Genomic DNA, 12,934 nt, shown 5'->3' with positions numbered 1-12,934 from the left:
ATGTTCAGATATGTCCGAACTACGGCGAATGCGGACCGCACTGAACTTTGTTAAAGTACAGTCAAATTTGACCTGTTTTTGACCGATCGGGTAGCCGCTGACGAAATATAAATTACCAAGTCCGCTTGCTATGGAATTGAGTTGAATCGATGAATTTGGTACGGTATGTTTTTCACGTTAGCTCATGTGTTGGCTTAAAAAGTTTAATAATTTCACCAGCGGCCTTGTGCTGAATTCGGCTTGACGTTTTCCTGCTTAGTAGCAATTTGGTCGAGAGGCTGTCGTGGACCCAAGAAATCGTCTCGTGAGCCTCACTTTATCAGGGGGTTTAATAGCTACGGAAGGCATTTAAACATATACCTAGCTTGAAATCCGCCAAAAAAACATACAATTGTAAAGAAGTAATTTCTACTTAACAGTTCTATACCATAAAATTTAAAAAACCTTGTGAACCCAGTGTATCTATCTTCCGATACAATGCCAAAGCCAGACTTCCCCTAAATAAATTAAGCCAGATTCCCCCCTAGAAATTTCAAAATTTCCCTCAAGGGGGAAATCCCCCCCCCCCCCCGTTTGGGAACCACTGATATAATCGGACCTAGACTCTTTATAGAGAATACAACAATGGTTTTTACGTGTTATGCCATCATCTCCGCACATAATTGTGAAAGTTGATTTTCAGTTCCCGTTCATATCAAATCGAAGGCTTTGATGAGACACGACCATATATCTCAGGATTTATTCTGACACGCTGATGCTGAAATTCAATTGCGAATCCCAGTGAATTCGAGACACAGGGCGAGTCTTCGCAGTAATTTATAGCCGTGCTGCTGCGTCTAGTAGAATGAAGTCATTGACTTGTTAGCCTTACATGAGAATACACAGTTGAACTAATATAACACTCTTAATACATAGCGCGGATCGTAATTCACTTCGAGTGAAAGGCCTATATAAACACATAAAAGGTTTCGACTCATAGGCTAACTCAAGCCCATGTTCCATTCATCTTGTACGTACACCCAAAAGTGCTCACCGCCAGCGTTTACTATTGATTTTAGCTGTGAAATATCGTCTGCCTCTACATCCGTGCTTTCCAACCTTTTTCGGTTCGCGACCCCCTTTCATTCAAATTTCATTGCGCGACCCACCAGACCCAGTTTCGCGACTAACATTTTAATCACTGCTCGTGGCGCTAGTTTTTATGTTGTCAGTGCGATTCTTTGGATGAATTACACGCACATTGACTTTGAATCACTGCAGCAGAATGAGCAAGGAATATTCTAAAGTGCCCAGAATAGATTAGGTTACGTTCTGTCATATTTATAAACATGTTCTGTGAAACAACTTTGCCCCGAAATTCACGCATTCACCGCCTTAACAATTCTTTGGGTGAATTGCACGCACAGTGACTTTGAATCACTACAGGAGATGATGGAAAGAATAGTAAGTGTCCAGAATAGATTCTGTTAGGTTCTGTCATAATATAACCGAAACGTGTTCTGTCAAAGAACTTGGCTCTTAACGAAAATCACGCTTAGACTGCCACAACGCGTGCTATAACTTTTAGCCGACGACGATCTCGAGTGCTCCAACTATTGCATGTATCGTATGACAGTTTTTTGAGAGATTTTAAGTAATCATGAAAATTTCTTCGCGCTGGGCGCGATACAATCGACTTAATTTTTTGAGCTTAATATTAGCGCCCTTCGCAATCTGAGCCCCACAGTACAGATGTGAACAGCAGAGGAAATGATGCGCCCAATATAGAAATATCAACTTGGAATCGTGTGTTCCTCACGGAAAAAATTTGTTTCTGGAACGTTGGGCAATCCCAATATCTTTCCCCATACTGACAATCTTTATGGGAGTTCAAGTGATAACAGCATGCAACAAAGTGACTTCTAGCAATTGGCCCATCCGAAGACCCGTCATCATATATAACTTGCCTTAAATTTTCTAAATCACCACCTCCATAAACTTTACTGGTGCATCTGATCACATGGGCTGAGAAGGGATAAATGCTTGATAGAAATTCGAGAAACTGCTAATATTAATGACAAAATTCATTCGTGAATCTGAAACAATTTTGCGCTTCGCGCGACCATGACGTATCGCAGTAACTGTCCAAAACATGACCACTCGCGATTTCGTATAGTAGGCCGACATGAATAAATACATTAGCCCGGAGTTCGCCGAATATGAACATGGACAATTGTACAGTTGAACATGGGTATTTGGCGCCAAGTTAATTCATTACGACTACGTCCTAGAATGCGGCCGTAGGCTACATGAGTAATCGAAATGCAGCCGTGAATACCAAAAAGGTTGCCCACCCCTGCTATAAAGAATCAGTCCGATTTTAATCATATACAATAGGGTCATTAGGATTAGCACTGAGCAGTCTTCTTGCAATACCACCAATTCAATGTAACAAAACACAATATAACGTGATTGATGTAATAATAGTTTCTTCTGCACAATATTGTATATTTGTATATTCCGGGTATAACATTACTTACAGCTAGGGTTGCATTTGAAACAAAAATCAATTCAAAACAAACATGTGTAAAACAAGGCTCTTGTTTTAAACTTGTTTTTCATGTTTTTAGGGCCATGATGTCACGAATATTCAATTGTGAAGTCATAGCATACGGACATTGACAATTGAAAGTATATAGGGTAAATTTAGCACTTTTTACGAAATATCTGTACCATAAGCAGGGTTGCCATACCGTCCTTATTTCTAAGATTTGTCCTTATTTTGAAGGGTCACGTCTTAGAAAACGCAACTGTCCTTATTTCTGAGAAATGTCCTTATTTTCGACTTGCGTCCTTATTTTGTCTTATTTTCACCAATTACTGTACTTCCTCGGTTATCTGTGTTGCAGAATATTATAAAATTATGCTTTTGCGTTGAAATTTTATGACATCATAGATGAAAAGAACTCCCGTGGCATACATATCACAGGATTTGACTTCTAAATGGTGACATAGCTCGGGCAGTGAGTGGTAGGTATAGTAGTTTCGGCTGTACAAAGCTATCGCAGCGGACGTCAACTTAGTAAAGTAAACAGCATTACCACGTTTCAACTCACACCAGATACCCGAAAACACAAGAAGTGTGTCATATTGCTTGATTCGAGCCAGTCGATGAATAATCTAAGTCGATCAACACCAACGACCACAGACTGCTAGGCAGCTGCTACCTGGGCATTCCATACTGTCAAACACCAACAATCATTCCTTTACAACGATGCCACATCGCAATTGTTCAAAGCAATTTCCCCCAGTTTAAACATCGCAAAGCAGTTTGCTTCGGCCAGGACCAAGACTACAAGCATTGTTACCGGAGTTCTTGCTCCATACGCTCAAAAATGATTTTGTCTAAACTTTATGTATAGCCTTTTCCTATCTTGGTTGACTTATATCAGAACGAGGTGAAGAAGTTTGGTCCATTGGCAATGTTCCCTCTAAGCTGCGCACTTGCGCAAATGCCCAGTGCTGACACGGTCTCTGCGCACAGAAAATCTGAGTTGCGCACAAAAAATCCGAAGTGATGAACTTTTTTTAGTCGTTACGCACTGTTGTGCAAGGGTCAGCGCAGTGAGTTGGTGAGTGTGCGCAGACTTGTCAAAAATTAGATGTAACATTGTCCATGGGGCCCCGAAGGGCTGTCGAAGTGCTGTTTTGGCCCCGAGTAAAGCTAAACCTAGATCCATGAAGCACTATCTAATAACAAGGAGTTGCAAGAGAAGATTGTTTCTTGCGAAAAGTATGTATGTGATAGGCCACGGCTTGTATAAATACAAAGTAGGCCTATGTACAAAATCGCTTTTAATGGTAATCTAATTTTTCGACTGTCCTTATTTTTGGCTCCATGTCGATGGCAACCCTGACTATAAGTTATAGTCTATAACTGTTAAACTGATTATTTAGGGGTTCCAACCATCCCATATCGATATATGTTGGCTAAATCGGATGGTAATTGTCCTTAGGCTCATACGACATGTTTTTTGAAAAGTATTTACACAATTAGGGCATTATTTTACAACTTAAAAAAACACATTTTTTTCAAATACTACTTGTTTTAAATGCAACCTTTATCACAGAACGTCCGAGATCATGTCTAGACTCAATTAGACAGTTCGGGCTCTTGGACTTACTGGACATGAGACTGGGCGAACACCCTTGTTCATATTTCCGTGTTGAGGCTGGGACCTCGATTCAACCTTTTTGCGTGTTCCGAATCAATGTGTCATTCTAACAGGCTGGGTTTCATGGCCGCGTAGGAAAGTTTCATTCAAAACGCACACCGTGAAAAACATTCTACTTAATTTTCGGTTGAAATGAATCCATACTAACGGTCTATATTCTGGGCTCATTTCGACATGGTAAAAAGTTATCCTGCTTACCATACTTATGAATTAGTTCATTACGCTCCAGTGGCCTAGTTAGCCGATCCCACCAGTTGTTTGGTAATCTTTGTTATGAATCTGCTGCGATAATAACACCAACGAGCAATTTTGCACAAGTGAAGTACTTTTTACATCTTGTATTTAGGGTGGACTTGCCCAATGTAACGGGAAGCAAATTGTAGACTAAATGCAATTAAAAACCGCCGAACTATTCGCGTACCACACAGAAACGTCTCGCGTACCACAGATTCAGAATAATTGGTATTGCCTACGTCGACTATAGCGGGTGCAAATCGTCCGTACGCTCATACAACATGTATGTAAACAATTTTGGCATAATTAAACAACGTAAAAACTGGATTTTGTTTTCAACTCATTTGTTTATTATTGTTATTATGTATGAAAACATTTAGTAATGCTTTTCGCGTCAGAGGCTTTTTGCACCACGCTGATTGAGTCATTTTGACCAATATGATCAACAAAATCTCACAATATGAATTTTACACAATATAAATGATTAGGTAGATCTGACGCTTTGATTCCTGTATAAAGTCGGCGGTAATGTTGCTGTCCGTTACAAGGTTATATAGCTGGAATGAGACGTTCTGTGTCTGGACGATAGGTTGTATCTTTCTTCTTATCTCAGTAGGATGTAAGCAAGTCATAATATAGTGTTCGACCGTTTCTAATTCTCCGCAATGCTTGTAGAACAGTGAATCCTAGCAGCCAATGTGGTAGAGAGGGGCAGATTCATTTGTCTAAAACAGGTTTTAGGCAAAATTTTATAAAACACGATTTGTTTAACATGCAACGCCAACGATACCACTGCATATGTTAATCAATCATATCTGCGGAGGTTTAATACAATGGTTACCAATTTTTTTGCCATTCACGGCCGCATTTCGACTACTCATGTAGCCTACGGCTGCATTCCAGGTCATTGTCGTAATGAACGAGCTGAACGCCAAATTACCCATGTCAAATTGTCTATGTTCATTTCTGGTGAACTCCGGACTAATATATCCAATGATATAGGCTTACTATAGGCACCGAAATCGCGAGTGGTCACAGGTAATGTCAAGGAACTGTTCACAGTCGCGCCATGCGCGATTTTTTTAAAGATTCACTAATGAATTTCGTCATTTATATTAGTAGTTTTAGATATTATTATCAAACATGTATCCTTTTTCAGCCCATGTGATCCGATTCACCGGTAGAGTTGATGGAAGGGGTGTTTTCGAAAATTTAGGGCAAGTTATCAATGATGATGCATCTTCGGGTGGGCCAATTGTTATTAGTCACTTTGTTGCATGCTGTTATTTCTTGACCTCTTGACCATGAGGATTGTCGGTGTAGTGAGGACCACAAGATTCCGAGTTGGTATTTCAATATGAGGTGCATCATTTTCCTATGCTGTTCGCATCTGTACTATGGGTGTCTGATTGCAAAGAGCACTGCGATATTAAAGTAGAAAAATCAAGTCACATTGAATCGGGCCCAGCGCGAAGAAAACTTCAAGATTAATTGAAATCTTTCAAGAAATCGTGATTCAATTCGTAAATTCAAATTGCATGTCGACGGCCGCCAACACATGCTAATTGAATTACGTGTATTTGGCCGCACAAATTTCCTTCTACGCTCGTAGCTATTGGTCACCCCTGGTTTAGTATCACATTTTTAACCTCAACCCTCAATATCAAAATATGTGAATCCCACCATTGATTAGGATCCTCTGTATACTGGGTCTAATATTTCGCAAATAATAACTCTATTTCGAACTATCGCTCAATAATAAATCAGTAGCCTATCAAATTCAATACTCCTTTTCACTGTCTGCAGTGCATTAAATCACTCATTAGTATTAATATTACTGATGGTGTGAAAGGTTCTGGTTCGTGTGAACGCGAACCTTAAGACATTGATGCATTCTTTATATTAATTTCGTCAATGTAATACCAATTGATTGGTTGGTTGACCAAGCACAATTCACTGACTTCCTACATGTAGTGTGTTTCGTTCTTGCTATTGCGTGATTGCGGGAAAAGCTCACAGCAGAGAGTCACCAAAGATTCACACACGTAAAGCTGAATATTCCGAGCGAACATTTCAGCAAATAATTTTTGAATTATAGGCAAGGTGCTTGGAGATTTTTTTTTTCATGCTGCCAGCGCCTTGGGGAGAGTGGTGCGGAGTTGAAAAGCAAAGAATTTCATCCAAAGATACGTTATAATGACGTGGAAATTTGTAATACATAAAAAAGGTTAACAGTGCAGAATCGACCAAGGTTAGTTTGTGAATCTCATAATTTCTGAGGCTCACCCACCGATCGCGAACGTGAACCTCATGTTGACACCATCCCTAATTAATATATACCTGCACGAGGCAAGTCATGAGTGATGCAATAGGCTTTTTCAAGTCATTAGGTGAATTGCACGCACATGATTTTGAATCACCGTGGGAGAACGTGAAAAGATATTATTGATGGCCCTGAATATATTTTGTTGGGTTCTATCTTAATTTAACTGAAACGCGTTCTGTCAAAGTACTGGGCGCGTAACGAAAATCACGCATAGACGGCCATGACGTGAATCGCATGCGCGTTGACTTTGAATCACTGCCGGATAACGTCCAATGAATATTACAAAATGCCCAGAATCGATAATGTTAGGTTGGTTGATTGGATGAGGGGAAAATTGGTGCACCGACTACGAAGTCATTTCGCACCATGACTCAAGGGCCCATCATATAGTTCATATTGTCATACAATCAGATGGCTCGTCCTGTGAAATTTACAAATTCCACTGCTTTTAGGCACATTCTGGGACCAGATAATAAATTGTCCAATACAAAACAGATGCGTAGTTGATCGGTGGCTCCTCTAAGAGTTCTTTGAAAGTTCGATGGTCGTCGTATCTGCTGCACTGAACCAAGAAGTTTTCGACCGATACCTCCTTGTAACAGGTTTCACATAGTCCATCATCATGGCACCTAATACGGTGTAGGTGTACGTTGAGCTTCCAATGGCCTGTCTTGAGTCTGAAGAGAGTTGAGAGAGAGCGGAGGACAGTTTTCGTGACCCCATCATTCAGCAGTACATACTTGTGTTCCTTGTGCTCCTTTGAGATGACTAATATCGGTCAGTGGTTTGCTGAACTCGCTGCACATTGCTACATCGTCAATATCTTGTTACAGAAAAACCGTGACAAACTACACATTGGAATGTTGGCGTGTGGTGAAAACTTCGTTGGCTGTACTCTTGGTATGCTTGTTATTCTTATAATTGCAAAAAGCGATAATAAGCATATCTATGATTCGAGTATTTAGTGTGAGTAGTTAGTAGTTAGTAATTGAATAGTATATTTATATTGAAATAAACCCGAATATTTTCGGCTGACACTCGTCAGGGGTAATCGTCAGCAACTAGTGGAGAATTCGAAAGAACATTGTATATCAACAATCGTATCACAAAATATGGCGTCACCAGCATGAAATGTCGAATACGAGAGCGTTCAATGTAATATTTTTAGATAATACACGAATTCTTTTTGTTGACACAGCCTTGGCTGGTGTATTTTCATAAAAGTCGACTTCAAGGCACACAAATGAAAGTGTGAACGACCCTTTCCGAGTATGCGAAACCTGTCGTCTAGATAATTTTTCGCACAGGCGGGATTATCCAACAAGTGTTGGCCAATGGCACAATTTATGGCCTTTGATTGTTCCGCATCAATCTTTAGCGGATGAATTAAGGGTGAGCTTTGAACCGAGCCTGTTCTAATGAATCTAGGGACATGCTGGTTTATTTCAATATGAATATACATACTATTCAATTGTATAAAGAAGTTCTGCACCTCCAAGAATCTGTTCAAATAATTAGTAATTATAGGACAAATATAAACCATATGACCAAAACTTTGGCGAAAAAGGCTGGACGGACACCCCTGCGATAGAGGCAGTTTAGTAGTATGCATATGCATCACCATTTAAAGTAGGAGGGCAACCGCCGTAGCTCAGTGGTTAGAGCACCGCTCTTGAAAAACCAGGGTTCGCGGCTGCGATCCTCATTTGTGGCTCGAGTTATCTTGGGCGAGTGGTTAAGGCAGCAAAGTAGATACATGTTCGGCTATGCCCGCGCAGGTTCGAATCCCACCGACAACATATTTTGCTCACAATCCCTGCTACAATGAACAATGTAGTACCCTAAAATATTTCTACTCTTCGCATACGTGCTGGCATCGCTAGATCCGGTACGAAATTTTCAGTTTATGACAGGGGTTACCGAATTTGGGGTCGCGACCCCTATAAGGTCAATTACCTATTCTCTTAGGACGAAAATTAAATACCAATGACGATTCAAAGCATATCAATTAGGCGGATGCTATCGGCTGCTCTTTTATGAAAATCTTGGTTCAAAATAGAAGAAAATACGACCTCGGAGGAATGTAAACCGGGCAAACAAGGTATCAGATAAGTCTGAGCGTCATTTTAAAGCGCCGTCCACCATAAGTTAAGTTTGGTGTCTGGCCATTACTTTGGGGATGGCAATATCGAGTACCTGAGTGTTTCGATTCTGAAGCGAGTATTACTCTCCGAGTCGAGTCGAGTAATGAGTATCACTCATTATGACGACATGACTGTATGAATATGTGGAAAGTTCGAGTATGTTATTTTATCCTACCACAATACAATACAATGCAAATTGTTCATCACATAAAGATAATTTGTAGCTTTATAATACATGTTTGGTACGCTGTGATACGACCAATCGATGTTACAAGGCTTCCATATTATTGAAACTATAATTATGGTAGATAAATTAACTCATAGGTTGGTGATCATAAAGTTGGATTACCGATAAATTCGATTATCGTGCTCATCAGGATTTAACAACTCAGGATTAAGGAAACCGGTTGATCGCAGCACACAAAGTTAGTTTCAATCTCATGATTTAACAAATAGCAACAAACTATATAATAGATATCTATAGAAACTGCGTACACTGCGTAATATTCCTACGCGCGACTATTTACTATAATGACCGTGACTATTGTCTCCTCGGCAATGGCATCACTAAACAATCAGACAATTAACGAACTATGTACCCACCATTGCAGGGAGATATATCAATCAATATTCTACAATCCGTTGCTTAGATGTACATTACTGATTACGCACGAATTTCATTTTGCGATGATGATAATTCTACCTATTACAGTCTTCCGGATCAGCTAACACTACGATCTCCACCTACAATGAGTCCCGATTTGTAGTTTGTAATCACATGATTAGCATTCTTCCGGATCAGTCAACTTTGTGATTTCCGCCCTTAGTTGCATGAAGCGTACGATTTCAGTTCTCAAAAAACCATCTTTCACCATTCGACTCGAATCAATAGACATAATACTCGATATTATATATAATATATAATTAAGTCATAATTGTGTAAATACTTTCGGAAAAACATGTAGTATGAGCCTGCGAACGATTTGCACCCAACACAATCTACGTATACGATATGGAATGGTTGTAATAATTTAAATCGTCGTCGGTCAACGGTTATAGCACATAGATATAGGCAGGGTTGCCATCGACATGGACCAAAAAATGAGGACAGTCGAAAAATTAAATTAGCATGAAAACGCGTTTTTGTACATACTTTGTATTTATACTAGCCGTGGCATATCACATTCCATACTTTTCGCCAGAAACAATCTACTCCAGCAACTCCTTGTTATTACAAAGTTCTTTATAGATGTCACGACAGCTCAGGTCTAGATTTACCTTCACTCAGGGCCGAAACAGCACTTCGTCAGCCCCCCCCCCACACACACACACAAAAATATATACGTTGGTCTTGCCCGTACGGTGATAAACCAACTTCTTCACCTCGTTGTGATTAGAGGCGTCAACCAAGATGGAAAAAGACCGTGCACCAGGTCTGGACAAAATCATTTTTTGAGCGTATGGAGCAAGAACTCCAATACCAATGGTTGTAGTCTTGGTCCTGGCCGAAGAAAACTTATTTGTGATGCTGGAATCTCATGATCGTCGCAAAAAACGTTATTACGCCTGCTCATTTTAACTAATCATATTGAGCCTTAGTAGTAGCCAAAACTGTATGTATGCGCATCAAGTGCAATATATTTTGGATAAATTTATCCATGATTTCTAGTTTTATTACTTTTTAACCTATGTGTCGACTGCACTGCGCCTTTTTTCACTACACAATAAATGCTGCCTTTCCCACAGCTTGAGCTTATTCTGCCGTAGACCAAAAACAGCAGGAACCTGGCACTGCTGTTTACTGCTAAAATGACGTCCGGTGTGGTAGCTTGGTATAGACTAAATTGCTACACCACCACTCACTCCCTAGCTATCTCACCACTTAAAAGTTCAATCTTGTGGTGTGTACGTCACGAGAGTTCCTTTCAGTTATAATGTCATAAAATCTCGACGCGAAAGCATAATTTTAGAATAATATGCAATACAGATACCAGAGAAAAACGATCGAAGTTCAGTAGTGGTTGAAAAAAGACAAAATAAGGACGCAAGTCGAAAATAAGGACGTTTCTTAGAAATAAGGACAGTTAAGTTTTCTAAGACGTGACCCTTCAAAATAAGGACAAATCTTAGAAATAAGGACGGTATGGCAACCCTGGATATAGGAATGAATGTTCTGATGACGATGAAGGCTCACAGTAAAATACTGCATAACGATGTAGTCTTGGTGAGAGATAGTCTTCGGTCCGTTTGAGACAGGAAGCAGACAACCACAGGCGGAGTACTCAAATAGATTTTACTTCGCACTAATTACTCAAGCGATTGTAGTTTTTATTACTTTCACGCCTACTCAACAATTTTCATGCAGAACCACTGACTTTTTAGACTTTGGAATATGAACAACTTCTTGGGGGTACAAAACTTCAATATACAATTGATTAGTAGATTCATATTGAAATGAAACCGAATATTTTCGGCTGACACTCGTCAGGGGTAACCGTAGATTGAATTTATATCTCAGATGGCGTGAAATCGACATTCCCGAATTGCGCGTGATCGCTAGTGTTAAGACGCCCATGTTGTGAATGTTCGGTAACCATCTGAGCTCAAAATCAGTCGCTTTTTCCGCATCATAGCCAGGCCCCTCTGTGGCCGGGATGAGCGTCCAACATATCACTGCTCAAAAGATTGGATTTCCTAGAGATAAAAGATATGCGGAAACTAGAAATCGCCAAGTTTATGTATTAGTTCCATTGTGGTCACTGCCCCGAAAATTTCAATGACTTCTTTACCTCCGTATCAGAAGTGCATAAGTACAACACAAGCGCGTCGTTGTCGTCCGAGTATCATGTGATCGACGCGAAAGCTCTTCGCTCCATCAAGTATACAAGACCTGATCTCGCCGCTATCCGACAGTCGTCGAGCATGTCCACATTCAAGTCGAAATACAAGCAATTTCTTCTAACTGAATAATAGTCAGCCCTCAACATTTACCGGACCACGACCTGACGTATCGATCTCGCCATCCGTCACATGCCAACTGATTTTGTCGCTTATCATTTTATATTATCTTCTGTTACTTTCATTCAGTGTACATGCCTCCTATTTAGATCGTCTAGGCCCAGGTGAGTGTCTTATCTCAAAGACTACTCCAACTCGTTTCGGCACCTTCCTTTTTTTATTGTATCGCAGCCTTCAGATTTTTGAAATGATGAAATTTTTTGAATAAACTTCAACTTGAGCCGATAGATCAGGGGTGGCCAAAGAGTAGCCCGCGATGTAATTCACGAAATTATTTGTTATTTACCCTGGTGATTTAGTGTGAACTTGGAAGACCAACCGAAATTTGATTAGCCTGGCTGCGAATTATAGGATGTTCATGATTAAAATATCAGTTCCAATGCGTTTTCGTAGCCAGGGGCCATCCACATTTTCCTATAGATCTTCGTATATAACTAAAAAGTAGAATATTTCGTGGCATATTTTTTGTCTTGATATTTTTCTTACCACTTCGCGCGATTCAATGTCACTCTACTTTTTGCTTTTAGTATTGGTGCCCCCTCCTGAAAATTAATAATACGCGTAATTTTCGGAATTGAGTCTAATTATATTCGCAATTATGAGAGAACGTGTCGTTTAACATGCGACATGTCCTTCGCGTCTGCAAGTCACAGAAAGATCTTCGGCGATGAAACCTTTGCACAAAATAATAGACGCATGTTCACTGAAATCTTCGATATTGATATGTCCAAGCGCCGATTATTCACGTCCTGACCAAATGAACCCAGCGGTGTACATAGGCGACCTACAATATATGCAACTAACAGTTGATGGAATTCATTCATTGAATTTGAAAAAAAAAATCACGCATGGCGCGGCTAGGACATGTGTACATTGTCCACACAGTTTTCACGGCACAATTGCTACCGAATTGCATGCGAGGTAATGTAAGGCCTATTTTTAACGTTACCTAATTCGGTTCGCTCCTATCGGACATCGGACTGAATGACATGTACATT

At 40.1% G+C, this 12,934-nt stretch overlaps 2 protein-coding genes across 3 annotated transcripts in view; one reads left to right on the top strand and one right to left on the bottom strand.

Moving 5' to 3' along the window:
- LOC145452069 (tyrosine--tRNA ligase, cytoplasmic-like) overlaps positions 1 to 12,934 on the top strand; it is a 539,006-nt gene that overhangs the window by 245,633 nt on the left and 280,439 nt on the right. The gene's annotated exons all lie outside the window — the stretch shown is intronic.
- The window catches only part of LOC145452077 (single-strand DNA endonuclease ASTE1-like), a 173,125-nt gene that overhangs the window by 75,510 nt on the left and 84,681 nt on the right, over positions 1 to 12,934 (bottom strand). The gene's annotated exons all lie outside the window — the stretch shown is intronic.

The sequence above is a fragment of the Botryllus schlosseri genome, chromosome 12 (genome assembly GCF_051294905.1).
Source record: "Botryllus schlosseri isolate E-star chromosome 12, Bs_hap1, whole genome shotgun sequence".
NCBI lineage: Eukaryota > Metazoa > Chordata > Ascidiacea > Stolidobranchia > Styelidae > Botryllus > Botryllus schlosseri.
This window is presented reverse-complemented; position numbering and strand designations above follow the sequence as displayed.